The sequence below is a fragment of the Neofelis nebulosa genome, chromosome 3 (assembly GCF_028018385.1).
Source record: "Neofelis nebulosa isolate mNeoNeb1 chromosome 3, mNeoNeb1.pri, whole genome shotgun sequence".
Lineage (NCBI taxonomy): Eukaryota > Metazoa > Chordata > Mammalia > Carnivora > Felidae > Neofelis > Neofelis nebulosa.
In genome coordinates this window covers 62,985,139-63,006,180 of record NC_080784.1, presented here as the reverse complement: position 1 = coordinate 63,006,180, position 21,042 = coordinate 62,985,139, and positions in this window count along the sequence as shown.

Below are 21,042 nucleotides of genomic sequence, written 5' to 3'. Positions count from 1 at the left end.
AGAGAGAGCTTGACCAGGGGAGGGGCAGAGAGATACAGAATCCAAAGTAGGCTCCAGGCTCTGAGCAGTCAGCACAAAGCCCAACACGGGGCTTGAACTCACAAACCATGAGATCATGACCTGAGCCAAAGTCGGATGCTTAACTGACTGAGCCACCCCGGTGCCCAAAGAATAGTATTTTCAAATATTGAATCAATTAACCTTTGACATTTCTAGAAAGATTTCATATTCTGTAAAAAATTATTTGGGGGGCTAAATTGAAGCTCATTTGGTCTTGTAAAATATTTTTCAGTTTTTATCAAAATTTTCATAGCTAAAATAAAAGTTGTCTTTTACTCTACCAAATAGTTTCTGTGAGTGTGTGTGTGTGTGTGTGTGTGTGTGTGTGCGTGTGTATGCATGCAAGAATGCCAACCATATTTAGCAGTCTAAATTTACAGGCTGATAGCCTATTTAAAAAGTCTTTAAATTCTTTTGTTGTTAAAATTAATTTTGATTCTAGACAACTAGTCTTGTTGACAGTTTTTCAGTGTTGAGAGGAAAAATCCTTGTCTAATCCATTATCTATTTTCTAAAAATATCTCTTAATAGTGTCTCTTTTGTCAGCCTTAGCATATTTGTTTTACATAACACACAATTTTTCTATTCTGTTCTCTCCACCAGATTATAACTGTCTTTAATCATTAAATGTACAAAGCATATTCTCTCTCTCTCTCCACTTTTCTTATAACAATATTAGTTTCTGTATCTCCAATTGATTTTTGAATTAGTATTATTTCTTTGTTTAAAATTTATGTCGTTTCCTCTATGTAATCATGCAAGCTGGAAATGGCATATATGTCCCAAATAATCACCACAATGCAACATACCTTGCATAATTAAATGTTTAAAGTGAGATGTACCCTGTGAGAACACTAAAGTTGTGTTTAGCCCAAAAATGTTTCACACTACTTCAGTTTTAAAATTTAAATTATTCAAAACAAAAAATTCAGTAATTCAGTTGTTTCTTGGATGCATTAGCCTCTTTTCAAGTGCTCAAAAATCACATTGGTTAGTTACGAATCTTGCCATTTGCAATGACATTGATGGGGCTACAGAATATTATGCTAAACAAAATAGGTCAGAGAAAGACACATACCATATGATTTCACTCATATGTGGAATTTAAGAAACCAAACAAATGAGCAAAGGAAAGAGAGAGAGAAAGAGAGAGAGAGAGAGAGAGAGAGAGAGAGAGAGAGGCAAACCAAGAAACAGACCCCAAACTATAGAGAACAAGTGGATAGTTACCACAGGAGAAGTGTGTGTGGGGGGGAATGGGTGAAATAGGTGTTTGGGATTAAGGGGGGCACTTTTGATGAGCACCTGGTGTTGTATGGAAGTGTTGAATTGTACAACTGAAACTAATATTACACTGTGCACTAACTAGAATTAAAATAACAAATTAAAAAAAATGGACAACATAGTTTCTAGAATTAACCATCATATTGGACAGCACAGATTTGAAAACAAACCACAAAACAGACTTGGCATTTTAATTTTAAGGCAAGTTTGGATAATTCTTCTTCCTGGTTGTTTGAATATTATTTCACTTGAGGCAGAGAAAAGCAACAGAACTTGAGGTATCCGTTTCACAGTTTGGGAGAAAGACATTGTACGATCTCCATGGATATACAGAGGATGCTCACAATCCTTTTGTCCATTGTAATTCCTAGTAATCCACATAGTCAAAGTTAGAGTGTCTCTCCAAACTTGGAGAGAAAGTTAAAATTTAAAAAATAATAAAATTGAAAATAAATTGATTAAAACAGTAAATACACATATCGGAAAAGACTGACTAGCTCCCAGAAAGATCAGTAAGATTTGTAAACATATTAAAAGAATTATTGTTCTATAGAGTATTTCAGTCAAATGAAGGCCATCAAGTCAAATATTGGCAGCGCTCATTCCAAATACTCTTTAGGACAGTTCTAACTTGGGTCCACAAATATTTTCCAGAATTTACCAGTTTGCTACTGGAATTTCACTATTCTCTGCATGAAGTTATAATTAAATGATTCATTAAAATCAATAAATACCAATTAAAATATCCCATTCTTTCATTTTTTGATTATCTAATATATATTATAATAAATTAATATATAATTATACATTACTATATAGTATATTATATACATATATAATATGGAATATAATTTATATTTATATAATATATTTATATTTATATAATTTATATTAATATATTGTCTAAATTAGTAAATATTGTATAGATTATTATATGTATTATATGTATATATGTATGTATATGTATGTATATACGTATATATTATATGTCTATACGTATATATGTATGTATAACCCTCTTAAGAACATCTGAATAATCAATATTTGCTATACAGTTTCAGTGTTTATATTTGTTGTGTGTTTAGAATAGTGCTGTTTAGAAGTGTGTTTAGAAATGTGTGACAAGTGATTCCTTAAAGTAGTAGCCAGTAACTTGAAATTTAGTATCTCATAATCTAGGTCTGGCACATCCTGTCAAATATACTTGAAGAGATGGTAACCTCTTATTTCAGAGCTTTGCTTTGTTATTATAATACTCTTTCAGTTAACAACTCTTAAGAAATATCTCTATTTGCTTCAGTCATAATCATAGTAATTCCTGACATATGAGAGCAAGGCTATGGTTTTATATATAAAAAAATGGAGAACCTAAAGATCAATGATGAGATTCTTATAGCCAAGTGTGTGAACAGATGTTCTGATTTCTAGTCTAGTGCTTAACCTTTGGTCTACATTGTCCTCTGGGAGTAACAACCACTGTGACTGCCCACAGTCTGACCTAGATCGTAAAGCTTTGCAGAAAAGATCCCCTCCTTTTACCCTTCATGCCTTCATCAAATTCTTCATTCCCTGTTATCATAGTAAATAGGAAAAAAAGTACTTCTTTAAAAAAATTTTTAATGTTTATTTTTAAGAGAGAGACAGAGACAGAGTGTGAGAGAGGAGGGGCAGAGAGAGAGGGAGACACAGAATCTGAAACAGGCTCCAGGCTCTGAGCTGTCAGCACAGAGCCCCATGCGAGACTTGATCTCACAAACCGCTAGATCATGACCTGAGTCAAAGTCAGACGCTTACCCAACTGAGCCACCCAGGCGCCCAGAAAAAATAGTATTTCTAATGTGTCACTGTCTCGCAACTACACTTCCCAGGCAACCTGAGGCTATTCTGCTGATGTAGTTCATTGTGCCAGGAATTGGATCATCACTAGTTTACTGACATCAGATCCCAGTGGGACCAAAACCTGCAAGAAGATTGTCAAATATTTCAATTTGTCATCTGTCACCCAAGATCCCTTTTCCCCCTGGCCCAAAATAATTGTGTGCAGTGGGATCTCAAATAAGAGAAAATGTTCAACAGGAATCTGGATACACATCAAAACACTTTGCAACATGTAACAAAATGTTATTGCCCTGAAGCTGGTAAACTTATTAAAAGAGAAATATATAATACCAAGGAGTGAAAAATAGCCTTTTACAGTAAGATAGCATCTTTCATCTGGAAATACCCCAAGGTGATTTTTCCAAGCTGTGCAATTTGAATTACTTTCCTATACTGAAATATAGAGACCTATTGATTAATTTCCCAATAGCTGAAGTATATATTTGTTTCAGAACAGGTAACTTTAAAACAAATTGCCTGTGGCTTTAGGTCATTTCACCCTCCCTGGCAAGCTATATATCCCATAGGCCATTCCTTCTGCTGTATGATTGCTTGCATGAAGTTCATGGGAGCTATTGTTGATAACATACGGCTATCAATCTACTACCTGTTAAGATCCTCTATTTATAGAGCAGAAACTCTTAAGTCCAAAAATGAGTGGACAATTTTAAGGACACATGGGGAGGAGTATAGGAGATGGACATATTGTTTGAAGCCAAACAGAGAACCTATGGTAGAGGCAGAGCTCATGGGAGCCAAAGCTGGAGCTAAGGCCGATTTAGACACCTAAGACCCAGGTTTGTGTATTTCCACTCTAATGCTCCATTGTTGACATGAATCATTCATTGTCCGTTTCTCCTTACTCCAGCAGATGTCTATTTGTCTCTAACCTTCACTGAGCCTGTCTGCTCATGAGTTTGGTTGCCATCACCACTTTTCCTCATTAATCGCTTGCAGTTGCTGGTAAATTCTTTCAATTTCTTACATTCCTGAGAATGAAGATATGCCTGCCCCAGCTCATCGTTTTGACACAAGACCACCATTTAAAAAACTTTGGCCATGGGGCGCCTGGGTGGCTCAGTCGGTTAAGCGTCTGACTTCGGCTCAGGTCACGATCTCGCGGTCCGTGAGTTCGAGCCCTGCGTCGGGCTCTGTGCTGACCGCTCAGAGCCTGGAGCCTGTTTCAGATTCTGTGTCTCCCTCTCTCTCTGACCCTCCCCCGTTCATGCTCTGTCTCTCTCTGTCTCAAAAATAAATAAACGTTAAAAAACTTTGGCCATGTCTTTAGTTTCACCACCCTCACCACCGCCATCTATTCTCCACATACTTGTAGACTGCAACTTAAAAAAATATATATATAACGTTTTATTTAGTTTTGAGAGCGACAGACAGACCGAGCAGGAGCTGGGGAGGGGCAGAGAGAGAAGGAGACACAGAATCTGAAGCAGGCTCCAGACTCTCAGTTGTCAGCCCAGAGCCCGACACGGGGCTCGAACTCACAAACTGTGAGATCATGACCTGAGCTGAAGTTGGATGCTTAACTGACTGAGCCACTCAGGTGCCTCTAGACTGCAACTTCTGTATCACTAATTTGCTCTTGTCATTTCTTTAATAAAAGTTTTTCAACGCACTTCCCACAGGTTTTGTGATAAAGTCTAGGCTCCCTATTGTAGCATGGCAGTGCCTCATGATTGGCCTAAATACTGTTTCAGTCCTGTTCTTTCCACTCATTGCCTGACATCCTACTCATCAACTATAATGTTATACCTCATTCTCACTGCTTTCTTTTGATTCTAGATTCTGCATTTATGCCACCTCCTTCCTCTACCTCACATGCCTGCCTTGCTCTTTGTAATTAAATCTTAGCTATTCTTGAGTGTTTTGTTTATATGCTGCCATATTTCAAGTGTCTCTAGAATCCTCCCCTCCTTGAGGACAGGATTGTTCCTCGGTACTGAAATGTCCAGCACGTACCAAGCATATGCTAGGCACACAATAAGTCATTGTTGAAAAAAAAAATGGAGCAAATGTGTGTGCTTATATGTGTCTATTTAGTCTCTGTCAAATCGAAATGAACTAGTTACAAAGTATCAAAATGTTGATTTATTGCCTAAGTGTATAATTGTTTATGCCTTTATCTGAATCCTTGAGCTAGTATGGGGTGGTTGACTTCTATTTTTACAACAAATCGTCATTCTCATTTATCAACAAACAATCATTTCCTTCCTTTTATGCACAATGTCTTTTATCGTTTGCTAAAGGAAACAAAAGTTGAAAATCACAATGCCTTTCTTTGAAGATGTCAAAGGCTAGTGAGAGAAACATAATCCAAAAGAAAAACAAAGCTAGCAATTACAATGTAGAAACAGACAATGCATCTGTCGTGATAGGTTAGTTTATGCTATGATAACAAAGGACTATAAAATCTTAGTAACATCAGCACTACCTGTCCGTCACAGGCGAGTCACGGATCTGTTCTACGTCACCTTCACTCAAGTATACAAGCTGATAGAGCAACCTTTATCTGGATTGTTCTTGGGTTCATGGTACGGAAAAAAGAAAATGAGGTGCACATGCTCTTAAGCTTCATGTCACTTCTGCATACATCACATTCGGCAAAACAAGTAACAAAGTTTCATTTGAGTTAAGCAGGCTGGACATTTGTAATCCTCCCACGGGAACAGTGTCTTCAAGGAGGGACGTTGTATACTGGTGGACGAAATTCAACCTTGACCTGTATAGAGACTAACAGGATGAGTTGGAATTACATAGATGGGGAAGGAATAAAACTTTCAGATATTACACAAAGACACAGAGGCAAATGAGATCATAGTCATTTATTCTGGCTGAATTGGAACATGGAGTGTGTGGACAGATTTATGGCTGGGTAGATGGCTGGGTAGTTTGAAGGGGCCATCCCAAGGGGTTTGGAAGTGATGGGAAGTCATTAAATCATTCCAAACTGAAAGGACAATATTGTAAGAGGATGCCACAGGTGTTCAAAGAAGCTCTTGGTAGAAGATGAGACCTGGGGGTTCTGGAAGAACAGTGGTCTGTTAAGAGACATTTACAACAATCTTGGTAAAAGGTTTTAAGGGATAGAGCCATGGAAGACATTGTGCGAACAGAGGAGAGGAGGGCCACAAGAAAGATCTGGTTTTCTTATGCTGTTTCAGTTTTTACTGACTGCCTTATGAGCAGTTCCAGGTAATTTACCTTTAATACAATTTCAAGTTTCCCACCTCAGGATGTAGAGAAAATGATTCAGCTGAGGTAAATTAAGTTTTTGGAAAAAGGTCATTGTGACTTTTGTTTGCACAGCACATTATTATCATTGCCATTTCTGTGACATATTATCATTATTAATTGCCCTGTACAATCATTGTATCATTTTAATCTGTGATGAAAAATGAGAGACTATGATCTTGAAAAAAAACAAGGGGAGATGTTGCCAAAGGAATCTTAATTCCCATCCCTCTACACCCTGGATCTTGGAAAGTAAGGTTAGAGGAGTGTCATCCCTATTCATATGTTTAAGAGTATTTTTTACAAAATAAAAGAGTTGTGACCCCAGGAAACTCTAACAAAATTTTAGGTAGCATCTGATCACAGAGAATTTGTAAATTAAAAAAAAAAATAACAACAACAACAACAACAACAACAAAACCCAGAGGCTGCCATACTGTCTTCTTTCAACTTTCTAGATCTCAGACCTTCAGCATATCTGTGTGCTTTGGTTTTTCAAAGGAAATAAATAATGGGAATTGACATTAATATCATCCAATCTTGTGGGGAAAAGGCAGTTTTAAGTTTGTAAATGGGTCCACTAATGGCTACATTTTAATCTAGAGATTGAGGAAAACTGGAATGTGGCCCTTGTGTTAGAAGTCTTTGTAAATTTGTGATAAAATCAGTAATAAGTATCCAAAAATGTTCTTTCCAGTTTTATATACTACAAAACTCCTGTGTAAAATCTATTTTAACAGCATATTTGTATTCTCATATGTATCAATGTGCTTTATAAAAATCTGGTGAAATCAACATGGGAGACCAAAGTTATAAAATAAACAGTATCGGAAGTCATAGGAATCATCATCTATTCAACAACATATGATATTTTAACAAATTTAAAGATCTTTTGATAAATATTTTTTAAAGTTCATTTATTTACTTTTGAGAGAGAGAGATAGGGAGAGAGAGAATGGGGCAGGGAGAGAGGGAGAGAGAGAATCCTAAGCAGGCTATGTGCTGTCAGCGTGGAGCTCACTACATATTTTTATGGCATAATTGATTCAACCAATTTAAAACAGAGAAGTAAGATATTTTTATTATTTTGTTAGTTCTTAAAGGGGGGTGTCCAAAATATATTTTCAATATTGTAAGTGGTCTGGTTAGACTGTCCGTGGCAAAAAATAGAGCGTTTCACCAAAATGGAAAGAGAGAGTAGTAGGAAAGGAATAAACAAAACTCAAAACCAAAGGAAGCAGAAAGCTAAATCATATGCCCAAATGGTATGAACTGTGAAAATGTCAAAATGGTAGTCTGAAGTATGGGATTAGAACCATATACATCAGCACGTTGAGAAATCAAGAGCCAGGGGCCTCCACCATAAGGAATTACAAAAGAAAACGGATTTTCCATGTCACTGGCTGTCTTTTACGTGTGAGTGAAAACCTGCTACATTAAAATGTTCAAAAGGAACTATGGGTAAAAAAAAAAAAAAAGTTATGTGCTCTTTTTCAACAGACACAATCAAGAATAAATGGTTCCACTGACACAACAACTACAGAAAGAATCAACCAACTGCAGTAAAGAAGTAAGTCTAGGGGCACCTGAGTGGCTCAGTCGGTTAAGTATCCATCTTCAGCTCAGGTCATGATATCGCAGTCCATGAGTTCGAGCCCCGTGTCAGTCTCTGTGCTGACAGCTCAGAGCCTGGAGCCTGCTTCAGATTCTGTGTCTCCCTCTCTCTCTGCCCCTCCCCTGTTCATGCTCTATCTCTCTCTGTCTCAAAAATAAATAAAAACATTAAAAAATTAAAAAAAAAGAAGTAAGTCTATAGCTTTTGATACCCAGTTGTTTACCCAATTAAAATTAATAAACACAAGTTGGTAGTAAGTTCAGAAAATATTAATAAAAATTTGGAATATATTAAGTGGTACAGAATAATGGAAAATGGAAAAGAAAAATCATTTAAAATTTCACCACTATAAGCACACATATAACTGTTCTAAATAGTAAGTGAAAATAAATTGTGCTGTCTATAGATATTTACAGATGCAAATATGTATATCTATGTATGTGCATATGCATATTTTATTTTTATAGAATACTATTTTTTATGATGTATACTCTTATACATATATTTGTATACATATACCTCTATATGTGTATACATATATTTATGTATTATAATCTTATAGATATAGGTGTATTATATGTATTTATTTATATATGAAAATTATTTATATATTCAACATATTGAAAAGCCATATATTCTAAATATGTATATATAGAAAATGTGCATTTATTCTAATGTATACACATAAAATCATTCTATATATAATATAGAAAAATATTACTCCATATATATATATATATATATATATATATTTCATTTATGGACAATTATACATGCCCTCAGGTATTTTTCTAAAGCTCCCATTTATATTGGTTACATGATACTCCTTTTTCATCTGTTCCTGTGGCAACAGAACTGATTTAACATTTTCTCTGTATTAGGATTGTTTTCGATTGTCTACGTTACAAATAGGTGAAAGTTGCCAAATTGTCCTTAATTCTTTTTTATCTTACCTTTACAGTAGAGGACCATCAACTTACTGGAATTTTATTGTTATTATAGGGGTCTGTGTGTATGTGTGTTTTACTTTAAAAATAGACTCATTGAGGAGCACCTGGGTGTCTCAGTCCATTAAGCTCCTGACTCTTGGTTTCCACTCATGTCATGATCTCACAGTTTCAGTGGTTCGAGCCTGTGTGGGGCTTGCACTGCTCATGTGGAGCCTGCTTGGGACTCTCTCTCTCTCTGTCTCTCTCACAAAATAAATAAATAAACTTAAAAATAGAATTTTTGAAACATGTCTATTATTTATATAATCAAGAGTATTTATTTAATTAGGGTTTTAGCCCTATGTGGATTTTATTACTGCAAATATTTGCTGAAATTTGTTGATTGAGTTTAAAATAGGTAAACAGTGTTTAGTTTGTAAAATAGGTAAACAGTTATTAGTTTGTAAAAACTAAAAATAGTTATAATATTTTAATATAATGATGTATCTACCAATATTTTCTTTTGAGATTCAGATTTTGGAAATATCAAGACTTTGGAAGGTCTTCCTCTGTGCAAAGATCATATAAATAAGCCTAAATTTTTCTTCTAGAACTTTTGTGATTTCCTTTTTTAAATGTTTGACATATATTAACTCATCTAAACATGTGTATTAGTTAAGATACGGATCCTACATTTTCTCCTAGAAGGCTTATTAATTACTTGATTTATGGATTCTTGCCCTACTAATTTTGTACGTCTGTTTAACATATTTAATTCTTATATCTTTTTGGATCTATTTCTTTTTTCTAGCCAATTTTCTTTATACTTGCAATGATCACATTATTTCCCTAAGAGTAGTTTTATGGGAACACTTAACATATGATAGAACATGTCCAGACATTTATTAGTTTCCAAAAATAACGTTGGGTGTTCTCATCATCTTACCCATTATGATGATGTTCTCATCATCATGTTACTTGCAAGTGCCAGAAACTTATCTCTCAACACCTTATATTAAAGAAACTTATTTTTCAGATACTACAAGGAAGTGCTGAATAATCACACTCTTGGTACTCACAGTTTGTAAATGGTGGAGTGAGATCTTGAAATCAGGCCTCATGACTTAATATATAAAATGATTTTTTTGTATAATACCACGTTTTATCATTAACATTTTGAAATATTTGCATACAATTACAAATGAACATAACCTCTGACAAAATCCTTCTTAGAGTACGTAGGGAGCTGGGAGTTGGACCAGACATCTTTGTGTTACAGGTTGAATCATGTCTTCTGTTCACTGCACCAATCTCCTATCACATGGAAAAAAGCATATTGTTTTCCTAATTCCCAGCAGTGTACTTCAGAATGTGAACTTATTTGAAACTGGATTGTTACAGCTGCCTTTAGTTAACATAAGGTGAACTTGAAGTAGGGTGGGGCACTAAACCAGTACAACTGATGTTCTTTAAAAAAAAAAAAAAAAGACATATGGACACAGGCATGCACACAAGAACACTACATGAAGATTGGAGTTATGTTGTCACAAAGAAACTACCAGAAGCTGGGAGACAGGCCTCAGAAGGAACCAATCCTACACAAACCTTGATCTCTACCTTCTAGCCTCCAGAATTGAGGGACAATAAATTTCTGTTGTGTAAACCACTAGGTTGGTGATAATTTATCATGGCATCCATAGAAAACACACCTCATCTGGGTTGTTTGAAGTGAGTCAACGGCTCTGAAAGACTATGGCCAATTCTTAGATGTTCATGATCAACTCTTATATACAAATTCTGTAGATTTTTTTTTTACTCTTTTTAACTTTTTACTTTGAAATTATTTTAAACTTACGTAAAAGTTACAGAAGAGTATAGTGAGCTCCCTTATGCCCTTCCTTCGGCTTGTCAATTTACTTAACCATAGTAAAATGACCCGAGCCCCAAAATTAACATCAATGTGATACCACTACCTTGCCTGTAACTGTTCAAATTTTGCAACTTTTCCTACTACTAAACTTTTTCGGATCCAGAATATAATTCACATCTCTTACTGAATTTAGTTGTCATGTTTATTAGTTTTCTTCAATCTGTTACAGCTTCATATCTTTCTTTGTCTTCCATGACTTTGAGGATCTTGAAGAGTCCAGGCCAGTTATTTTATAGGATACCTCTCATTCAAATTGTTTAACGTTTCCTTGTGATTAAATTGTTGTTATTATAATTTTTGCAAAAAAAAAATCACAGAAGCGACATGCTGGCCTTCTCTGTGGTATATATCAAGGTATATATAATATCATATTACTGAGAATCTGTCTTCTTAGCTAAGATGGTGTCTGACATACTTATCCACTATAAAGTTACTACTCTTTTATCTGTGGAATTAAAATAAGTAACTGCATGAGGTACTGAGACTCTTTTGCTTTTTTTTTTTTTTTTCATTTAAAAATATATCCTGGAAGTCGTTTCACATAACTTCAAAGAGATCACCCTCATTCATTTCTTTTAAACCTGAAAATATTCCACTGTGCAGATATACCTTAGTTTATTCATTCTCCTATATATGAACATTTAGATTGCTTCCAGTGTTTTGCAGTTATAGAGAATCTTGTACATATGTATTTTTGTATTTTTTGAAGTTGTATTCAGTGTAGATTCTTAGATGTGGGATTGCTGGTTAGACAGTAAACGGGCATGTGTTTTGTTAAGTAATGCAAAATTCCTACCAGAAAGATTGTACCAGTTTGCATTCCCACCAGTGACGTATCCAAGTGCCTGTTTCCTCATAGCCTCGTAATTAGAATGTGTTGCATTTAATAGAATTTTGCATTATGGTAGAAAAGCTGACATCTTGTTAAGGAGTCCATAAGGGCAAGAGTTGGGAGGAGGATTCAAGAGTTCAGGTCCCAGGAATATACTGCTCTCTGTGGAGGTGTGCCCAGAAAGGCAAGAACACAAGACTAATAGGAATTAACTATAATAATGTCTTATACATTTCCTTTGTACTCTAAAGTTTCATGGAAAAAGACAGCACGAAATTTTGTTTATGTATCTTACCTCTATTTTTAATATCTGCAATGTCCCCATTCCCCAGGCAAGCAAAATATTCTTTATTACAGAGCCATGTTATTTTCCATCCATGTAGATAGCTTGACCACACTCTCTAGTGTCACAGTTCGACACATAACTGAGGTGGAATCAAAGAGAATGCCACATCGCCCAGGTCTAAGTTTTTGTTTCAAAAACCGCATAGTACCCAACCAAGGCCAACCAGGGTTAATTCTTGTCTGTTTTTTTTTTTTTTCTTTAGAAACTTATTGTGGAAAGGCTCTCTCTTACTGCTTGGTTATTAAGCTAACCACATACTGTTAGCTAAAACTGTTGATGACATATTTGCAGCAACACAAGGCAACCTCACTTTACCACCAGGCAAATAGAAAGAAAAGCAGAATAATTGAAAGAGAGAGAAACAGTGCCTTAATGGGTGGGTAAACGCTTAGATTAAGTTGTGCCTGTTGACTGGCACAGCATGAATTTCTCATGAGAAGATGGAACACTTCTCATTTTGTTCATAGTAGTTTGAGTTTGGTTGCTTTCACTTTCAGTATAAATAATCAAATTAATACAATATTCTTTCAGAAGTTATCATGACCTTAGGATGACTCTTTAGTAATGTGAAAATAACATAGGCACAATCATAATATTTCCTTCATTTAAATGGTTTGTTTTAGTTCAGTTCCTTCTCGTTAGGTTTCAAAGGATAAAGGAATGGCCCTGAAGCCAATGATCAGATTTTTATCCTTGAGACTTGTAATGAATAAAAAGTATCATAGCTGTCAACAGATGCAGAAGTATCCATGTGGGACTGACAATTGATTCTTCCAGTGAATTAGCATTAAGACATATTTAGGTTTATCGAAATATTTTGGAGGAAACCTGTTTAGGTTTTGGTGTGTTCCACAGAGCATATAATTACATTCATATTTTCCAAAACTCTATTTATGGAATGGCTGTTAACACTCCTTATTTTTCAAAGTACACTTGCATTTTAGCAAATTCTGTTTCTCTTTAAAATATTTCTAACTCGCAAAACTTGGACCATCTTTATAGCAGCTCTCTGCAAAAGTACTTCCAAAGCCCAGCAATGATCAGACTTGCCTTTCTATAATTGGTTCAATTTCCAGCCTCCTCCGCCCAACCCACGCTGTAGCTCCATCCCACCTTATCGTCTCTCTTCTGTTATCCCTTCTGCAGTCTGAGCTCTTTGCTTTCTGCCTACCAATCTTTTCCCTAAAAAGTTTTAAGCATCAACTATAGTTGTGTTTATTGCTGGGATCTAAAAAAGAGCAAGCTACTAAAATATCTTACAGGGTTTGAGAGATCGATATGCCAATAATAGTTACATTCCAATATAGTAAGTTTTGTGAGAGAGGGATGTAATAACTCACCATGGAAATATAGCTAAAGAGCAGATTAACTCAGTCTAAAGGAGGTGGCAACTCTTGACATAGACATCATAGCTAAGATGCTATTTGGGCTGAGATTTTATTTATTTTACTTGCTTAAAAATTTTCTTTTTTCATGCCTTACCCAAGGCTTCTACCTTCCCTAAGAAAATGATTAAATATTATTCTTCATAAATTTGCCAAATGCTCTTCTCCATGAAAATAGACTTCAAGTTCTCTATGGCTTTATATTAAGTACACTAAGAGTTTCAGTGAAACACTTGTCCTTATAATGTGAGTTATTGTAGAAGGCAAACAATTCGCATTATTATTCCAGAACAACTGTTACGTAGGTTTAGTAGACAATTTACCAATAGTTTTACTTCATAGGCACTAATGTAGGAATATAAAATAATCACTCACTATTTTACTTTAATACCCAATCACTTACCTACTCATTAATTTTATAAAGGAGTTAACTTAGAACCCAATTATATCACATCATATGCTTTTATGATGAAGCAGGTGGTAATGCTTGGACTGCAAACTCAGTCTGTCAAAAAAGAAACTTCCTCCTACATTAGAAATTAATGTGCTTGGAAGGCAGCAGCAATTTGTTTATGGTCTGTTCATGCAAGGAAGACATCAGTAAAAGCTCCATCAATACCAGCACAACTGTGATAGAACCTGTAGCATAATTAGTTTTTAGTATGTTAAAGCCGGTAAACATCTTTCCAAGTGTAATTATATTCTTATGTGTTTCACATTATGCATGCTGTGGAAGAAATGAGAACCCAAAAATGTTTTAATGTAAGTTCTCTGATTAAAAAACTTAATGTGTATCTTCTTTCTCTTTAGTTTGTGTGAGTGTGAGAAAAGGTGTGTGTGTTTGTGTGTGTATGTGTGTATGCATGTATATGCATATGTGTATGCACACACTTTGGATATTGACTCATATTTTCTTTTTAAAATTTTATTTATTTTTTTTATTAAAGAGCGAGCAAGCATGCACGTGTGAATGCGTGAACACACACATGAATGTGGGGGAGGGGCAGAGAGAGAGGGAAAGAGGGAGAATCTTAAGCAGGTTTCACACTCAGCGTGGAGCCCAACATGGGACTTGATCTCATGACCCTGAGATCATGACCTGAACGGAAATCAACGTAACCGACTGAGCCACCCTGGCGCCCCCGAACTCATATATTCTAACACTTTGCCAAGAGAGAGAAATAGAAAAGAGACAATAAAGGTAAATGAGAGGGAAGTAGGTCTACCTTCAGCCATTCGTGAGGCACCTGGAAAAGAATGAACCAGCACGTTTGGCAGATATATGAGGGAGGATGAAGCTGAGCAATCAATTCTCTTGCTGCCAACTGTAAATATCCATGTGGAGGGCTTCTGTATGGACACTACCATGAAACAGGATAATCTCTAGCCATTTTGCCTCTCTGCTGGTGAAAAGAAAAGTTAAGGAATTATTATTGCTGCTGAAGCTTCTAAAATCAAGGCTTCACCTGGTAACCACACCTGCACCAGCCACCATGTTGCCCTGTGGTATTGGCGAGAAATGGGTGGTGATCAGTTAAAGAACAAGTGGTCACAATTTTATTTACCTTGAATTGTGTCTAGTGTCACAGAATAACTATATGGCTAGAGATGTATGATTGATGTGAAACATGCTGGCAAAAAGTGAGATTTTTGATGGCTGGGGCCATATTTTGGCTAAAGTTGAAAAAAGAAGAGAAAAAGCTCTCTGACATGTTATATTAGTCACATGACTTTGATTTTATTTATTTTGATAACTGTTGAGAACTTCTGTTTGTTGCTCGTCTCTGGCCCCAGGGGCTCAGCTACTTTCTCTTTCTTTTAAAGAGATGTCAGTATTCACTGAATCCCTTCCCACGAAGACTTGCTGTTTAATGGCATGTGTCCTACACATAGAGTTTCATTTATAATCATCATTTGTTTGAAGATATATGCTATTGGGGCACAGAGATTATTAGAAGCATGACAATCCAATATCAAAATTACCCTAGATTAAATGTATCAATTAATATTGACCTCTTCTTGTTTGGGCACTGACCGGTGTAAGACGAACTAACTTGTGTTTTTCTTTCTTAATGTATCATGTCCATTCCCAGAAGTCAGAAACAGGAGTCAAAGGAATGAGAGTCAAAAAGAATTGCATTATTATTATTATTATTATATAATTATAATATCCATAATAACCCATGCTTAAATAGTGCCTTAGGAATGCCCTTTGAAAGTGATTAGTAGAGATGCTACATTTTTAACTGAGTACCACTGCAATAGAATACAGCAGCTATTATAAAAGTTTAATTTTCATTTTAGACTTAATTATTTGTCTTTTTTTTCAGTAGGAAGAATTAAAATAGAGACTGTGATATTTATAAACATTGAGAGCTTTCCCTTACAGCATATCCTAGACCATGGTTTAAACAAACAGCTCTTTGAGAGGAACTTCATCGAAGTCCAGAGCTAAAATTAGCCTGCCTGAGGCCCTACATGGACATAGTGAGGTGGTTTTTGCTGATAAGGCACGACAACGTCTTTCTTGGCATTAAAGAGGCTCAGGTTGAAGCCACCTGTGGAAGAATACAACTGAACTGCCGTATCAATTGTTTTCCTTCTGTAAGATTCTAGACCAGATGCTGGCACAACTGTTCCATAATCAAACTAGAGAATAAGTTATAATATAGTCAACACCAGTCGTGAAGTCACTTCTTATCCGGGATGATTATAAACACATCTAGCAACTATTGGCAGGTGGTTGGTACCCACTCACCACTCTTCAGGGATATTTGCCAAAGATTCCTTGACACTCTACGGTTTGAAATTTTTTCCATAAAATGGGATCGAAACATAAATGAGAATTTCTCAGAAAAGAAGAGGTAGCTCTTGTAAAACTATTTGGTCATTGGATGCTGGGTGAATGACAGATCAAGAGCTATGTATCTCATGTGCCTGGGAGCGTGAGGAATCAAGTTAAAAATGCCTGCATGGTCATGGAATGCTTCAAATGTTGAATGCTAAATCCATAAATTCCAAGCGTATATAATAATTAATGTAGGAAATGCTTAACCTTATCAAATCTCTTCTGTTCCTCCTCACTTTAAGAGGCTAGGATGGCTTTATTTTAAATAGTGGTCCTTCCAGGAAGCCCCAATTAAAAAAAATTAGACCAGAGACACACATACAGTGACATGAAAATAAACATTTATTTAAATGATCACAAACTTTAGAAACTAACCTGAGATTGATGTAGACACTCACTGCTCCTATAATTATGCAGCTGATATGAATATACATATTAATTTATAAATCGGTGCTCTCAATAGTCCACAATTCACATGACTAACCGGACCAACCCTGAGATAAAATTATGTGTTATTTTGGCAAGGTATAACATATATACCACTTATTTTTCTGTCATTTTATTTTATAAATGTGAGGTCCAGATTTGAATCTTATTTTTGCTAACGTCCCCACACAGTAAAGCGCACTTTCTCCTCATTTTTATCTGTCTTTTTCCAAATGGTCAAATTAGTTCAGAAAAAGTATCTGTTGTTTGCAGTGAAACGATGAGCACCTAGAACACATTATCCTAAGAGAAAAATGTTTTAAGTTTTATCTGTCATATCAGGAAAAGCTATCCGGTTAAAATAAACTAAGAAATAGTTTACGAATAATGCCTATTTTCATGCTGATGTCTATGTACATGAAAAATGAGAGTTTGCAAATATGGGGTGAATGTAAATGATTCATGTCTCAGATTCATACTCTTTCTGAAGCTATGTCAAATGGCCCCATTCATGTTTCTCATGGTTCCATCTCTACTTTTTCCTCCCCAAACACTAAAGTTTTTAAAAGTATACATAATGCTGTTCACAAATTTTGGCTTTTATGTCTAATAAATTCAAAATGGCACTTTGCTGCAACTGCTGTTAAACCCTATAACAGATTTATACCATCTAATTACTGCTTCTCTTTCAACTCTGGAGCTTCTAAATATTACCCCAGAGGGACTTAAAAAACATGAAATTTGGCAATATTTAATATCTCAATTAAAAAGATTAAAAATTAAGGGAACACTATATTGAAATGGTTCTGTAAATAACCACTCTTTTGGACAGGACATCTTAAACTCTGGATAATGAATGTTTTGAAAAGGTTAGTCCTTAAATAGAAAGTACATTTTAAGAATGAGCATGATGAAATTACAAAAGAAGTTACTATTGGACTGCGCTAAACTGATACCCAAATTCATGATTTAGTTTCCATATTGATGTCCTGGGTCATGTTCAGAGGTCACCTAATTTTTCTGGACTAGACGCTTCCTAAAAGAAAACACAAAAACAATTATGTCTGTATTTCCATCTTGAAACAAACATGTGATGGATCAAAAAAATAGAAACTAGTATATTGATTTTACTTTTCTTCCGTCTCCTCTTCTTAAGAGTGACTATTATTTAGTGCTAAGTGCCAAATACTGTTCTAAATGCTTTAAAAATGTTAAAGCATGTAACCCTCCTTCGAAACCCTTTGAAGTGAGAATTAATATCGTCCCTATTTCACTGGTGAGAAAACTGTACCACCAGATACTGTACGAATCCATGTCATTAATCAACTGAATTAGTTCATCAATGTTCTGCTTTACTTTAGAGGGATTTGAGATATTTTTAAAATATGTTATATTTTGCATAATATTATGGCATGAGTTTGGATAACTGTTGCAGATTGAAATGTGGAATGACGTGGAGAAATGGCCAGTGAAAATGGGAAATGCAGGCGGAAGTTATAGCTCCATCACTGTGTCATCTCAGCTGCCTGTAAAATAGATGACACCTGTCCTGTTAAGCATCACACGTTACTGTGGGTCACTTTCAGTTGGCCGGAACTGGTCACATGGTTCCAACTTGACTGCAAAGAAAAAGAAAAGGGAAGACGCCTCATGTACACAGGGTATGGTGAGTACTAGTGATTTCTATGATATATTTCTTCACCTCTAACATAAAAATATAGTGCCCTTCTCCTAGCTTACTGTATGGATTTAATGCATTTGGCATTTAATATATGGTACATGCAGTACCTGTACACATATACTAGGCAATATTACTCTTAAAAATACCTACTTGAAAATGAAGAAATACTTAGGAAAGCCAACTAGCTCAGATATTTGGGCTTGGAATTTTTATTTTTTTTTAATTTTTAGTGTGTTTTTGCTCTGCCACGCCCCTAGAGTAATAATAATAATTGCAATTATTTGGTGTTTACTGTGCCCCAGGTATACATGCGTGAATTGATCTTAATGCTTACAACGACCTTATGATGTAAGCACTATTTATACCTGTATTTAGTAATATGAAAATATTATAAACTGGATCATTTGTTTAAATGGATGTGGAAAAAAGCTTTAAAAAGGTAAGCTAATTCTGTCAATATATTTTGAAAACTTCAGTAGGTCTAGTGCTCTCCCAGTTTAAAACTTGACAGAAAAATATTAACTTTGAATGGGCACTTCCTATACGACAGACATGATGCTCCTGCTTTAAATGAATTTTTCATATGACATTCAGGCCATTTTTCTTGCATCAACAACACTAAACCACATTTGACCGACAAGAAATGTGAGACATAGATTTCAAACCCAGGTTTGTGTATGTGTGTATTTATGTGTTTAAAGATTTAGAGGGTGATTCATCATTTAAAAATATATTAAAATAAATTTCTCAAGGATGTCTGAAGAGTTGAATAGGGGTATGATGAGATATACAGGTTGATGAAATTTTTATGTTTTTCACCTACAGTTTTTCTTTTTGTCATTTTAAATTATGTTTCATGATGTATTGATTTATATTTACTTGTTAGCTTTTTACTGAGGCATGAGGCAAATAGGGAAAACAGGCCTTAGGTAACACAAAGATGCAGAAGTTCATATACATTTGAGGAGAGAAAATAGGGATTATTCAAAAAGACTATTCCAAATTGCCTTGCCCCAGGAGACATGACATATTGTTTACAATATTGTTTACAGCTAACACTAAAATTTTCTTTTTGGAAGTGTTTTTTGATTCAATCATTGATAAAAGTTTGATAAATTCAAGTAATAATTTATGAAATATTTTAAAACAGAAGTAAAAAGTTGATATTATTTCATATCAAAATGCATACCAGTATGAATGAAAATGTTTTTTCCATTATATTAACCTCAATATCAGCTATAACATTAAATAAAATAAACTGCAGGAGGCTGATATTATTTATTTATATATTTGTACCATGGTAGGTTATAGATTTTAGTGTTTTCTTATTTCATCTGAGAAATATAATATGCTGCAGTATATTTCCTTCATCATGAACAAGCAAGAAGAGAAATAAATGTGAATTGACCTAGCTAATGCTAGGTCTTTTTAAATCAAAGACAAAAATGCTGTTAATTGTGCGTGTGTATGTGTGTGCATGCAGGTACTTTTATGTATCAGACAAAACAAATGCATTAATGATGATGATTCTGTTTGTTTGTTTTCTTTCTCCACTTCTTCCCCAGGTATTTATTAGGGGTCTCACAAATGGATTAAGCATGGGGCCCTGAATTACCCGCTGCATACAGTCACAGAATCATGCATGGTATACAAAACAGGTCATCGAAATATTTATTTCAAAACAAATGCTTTTTATAAAATTTCTAAGTCCACTCTAAATAAACTATGAACAGGCTATACGACTCAATGTTTATATTGCGTTACTCTTCACATTCTTTTGAGCTTCAGATAAAATGAAAATATGTAAATATTTATACAGAAAACAAATAACTCACTATCTGTTTCATCAATTAATCAGAAAATTCTAATGATTTTGATATTTGGGCTTGATTGATTTTATTTTATTAAAAGACTAGCAGAAGCACAAGGTTTGCTTTACATGTTCTTTTGATTAATATTAAAATGTTTTCTATTGCTTTTAATTTGGCTTGTTTCCCTGATAGTGTTATGTAACATATCTAAATTTCCATTGTAGATATGCACAGCAAAATGTATTTATCAATTTCCACATTAGATTTTTGACAAGCCAGAATTTTTGATATGTTATTTGTATGTTTCTACTCTTTTCTTCTAGTAACTTTAAATATTAGTTTGTCGTGATTCTGACTCTCTTGTAATTTTTAACTTGCACATGTGCTGCCTACACAAAATGTTAAAGCCACAAAATGTTAAGGTAATTTGATTCTCTTTAACAAAAAAATGCTTCCTTAAAATTTTGATTTTGTATCAAAGACTCTTAAGTTTTTAAAATACATCATTTTTAATCCAAATGAACTCCAGGAAATAGCTTGTTTGATTTTTTTCTAATTCTCAATGCAATTACATTATGTTATAGGCTAGGAATAAATGTATTGCCTATTTTCCACAGTAGAATATTGATTTCATGATTATTTTGTTCACCAGTGAATTTATAGTGCCTAAAATTGTGCCTGGATTAGAGTAAGTGCTGAATATTGGTATTTTGGGGATAAATAAATAAGTATAGTTGTATTGAGTTAAAAGATACGAGATGAATTAAGTGA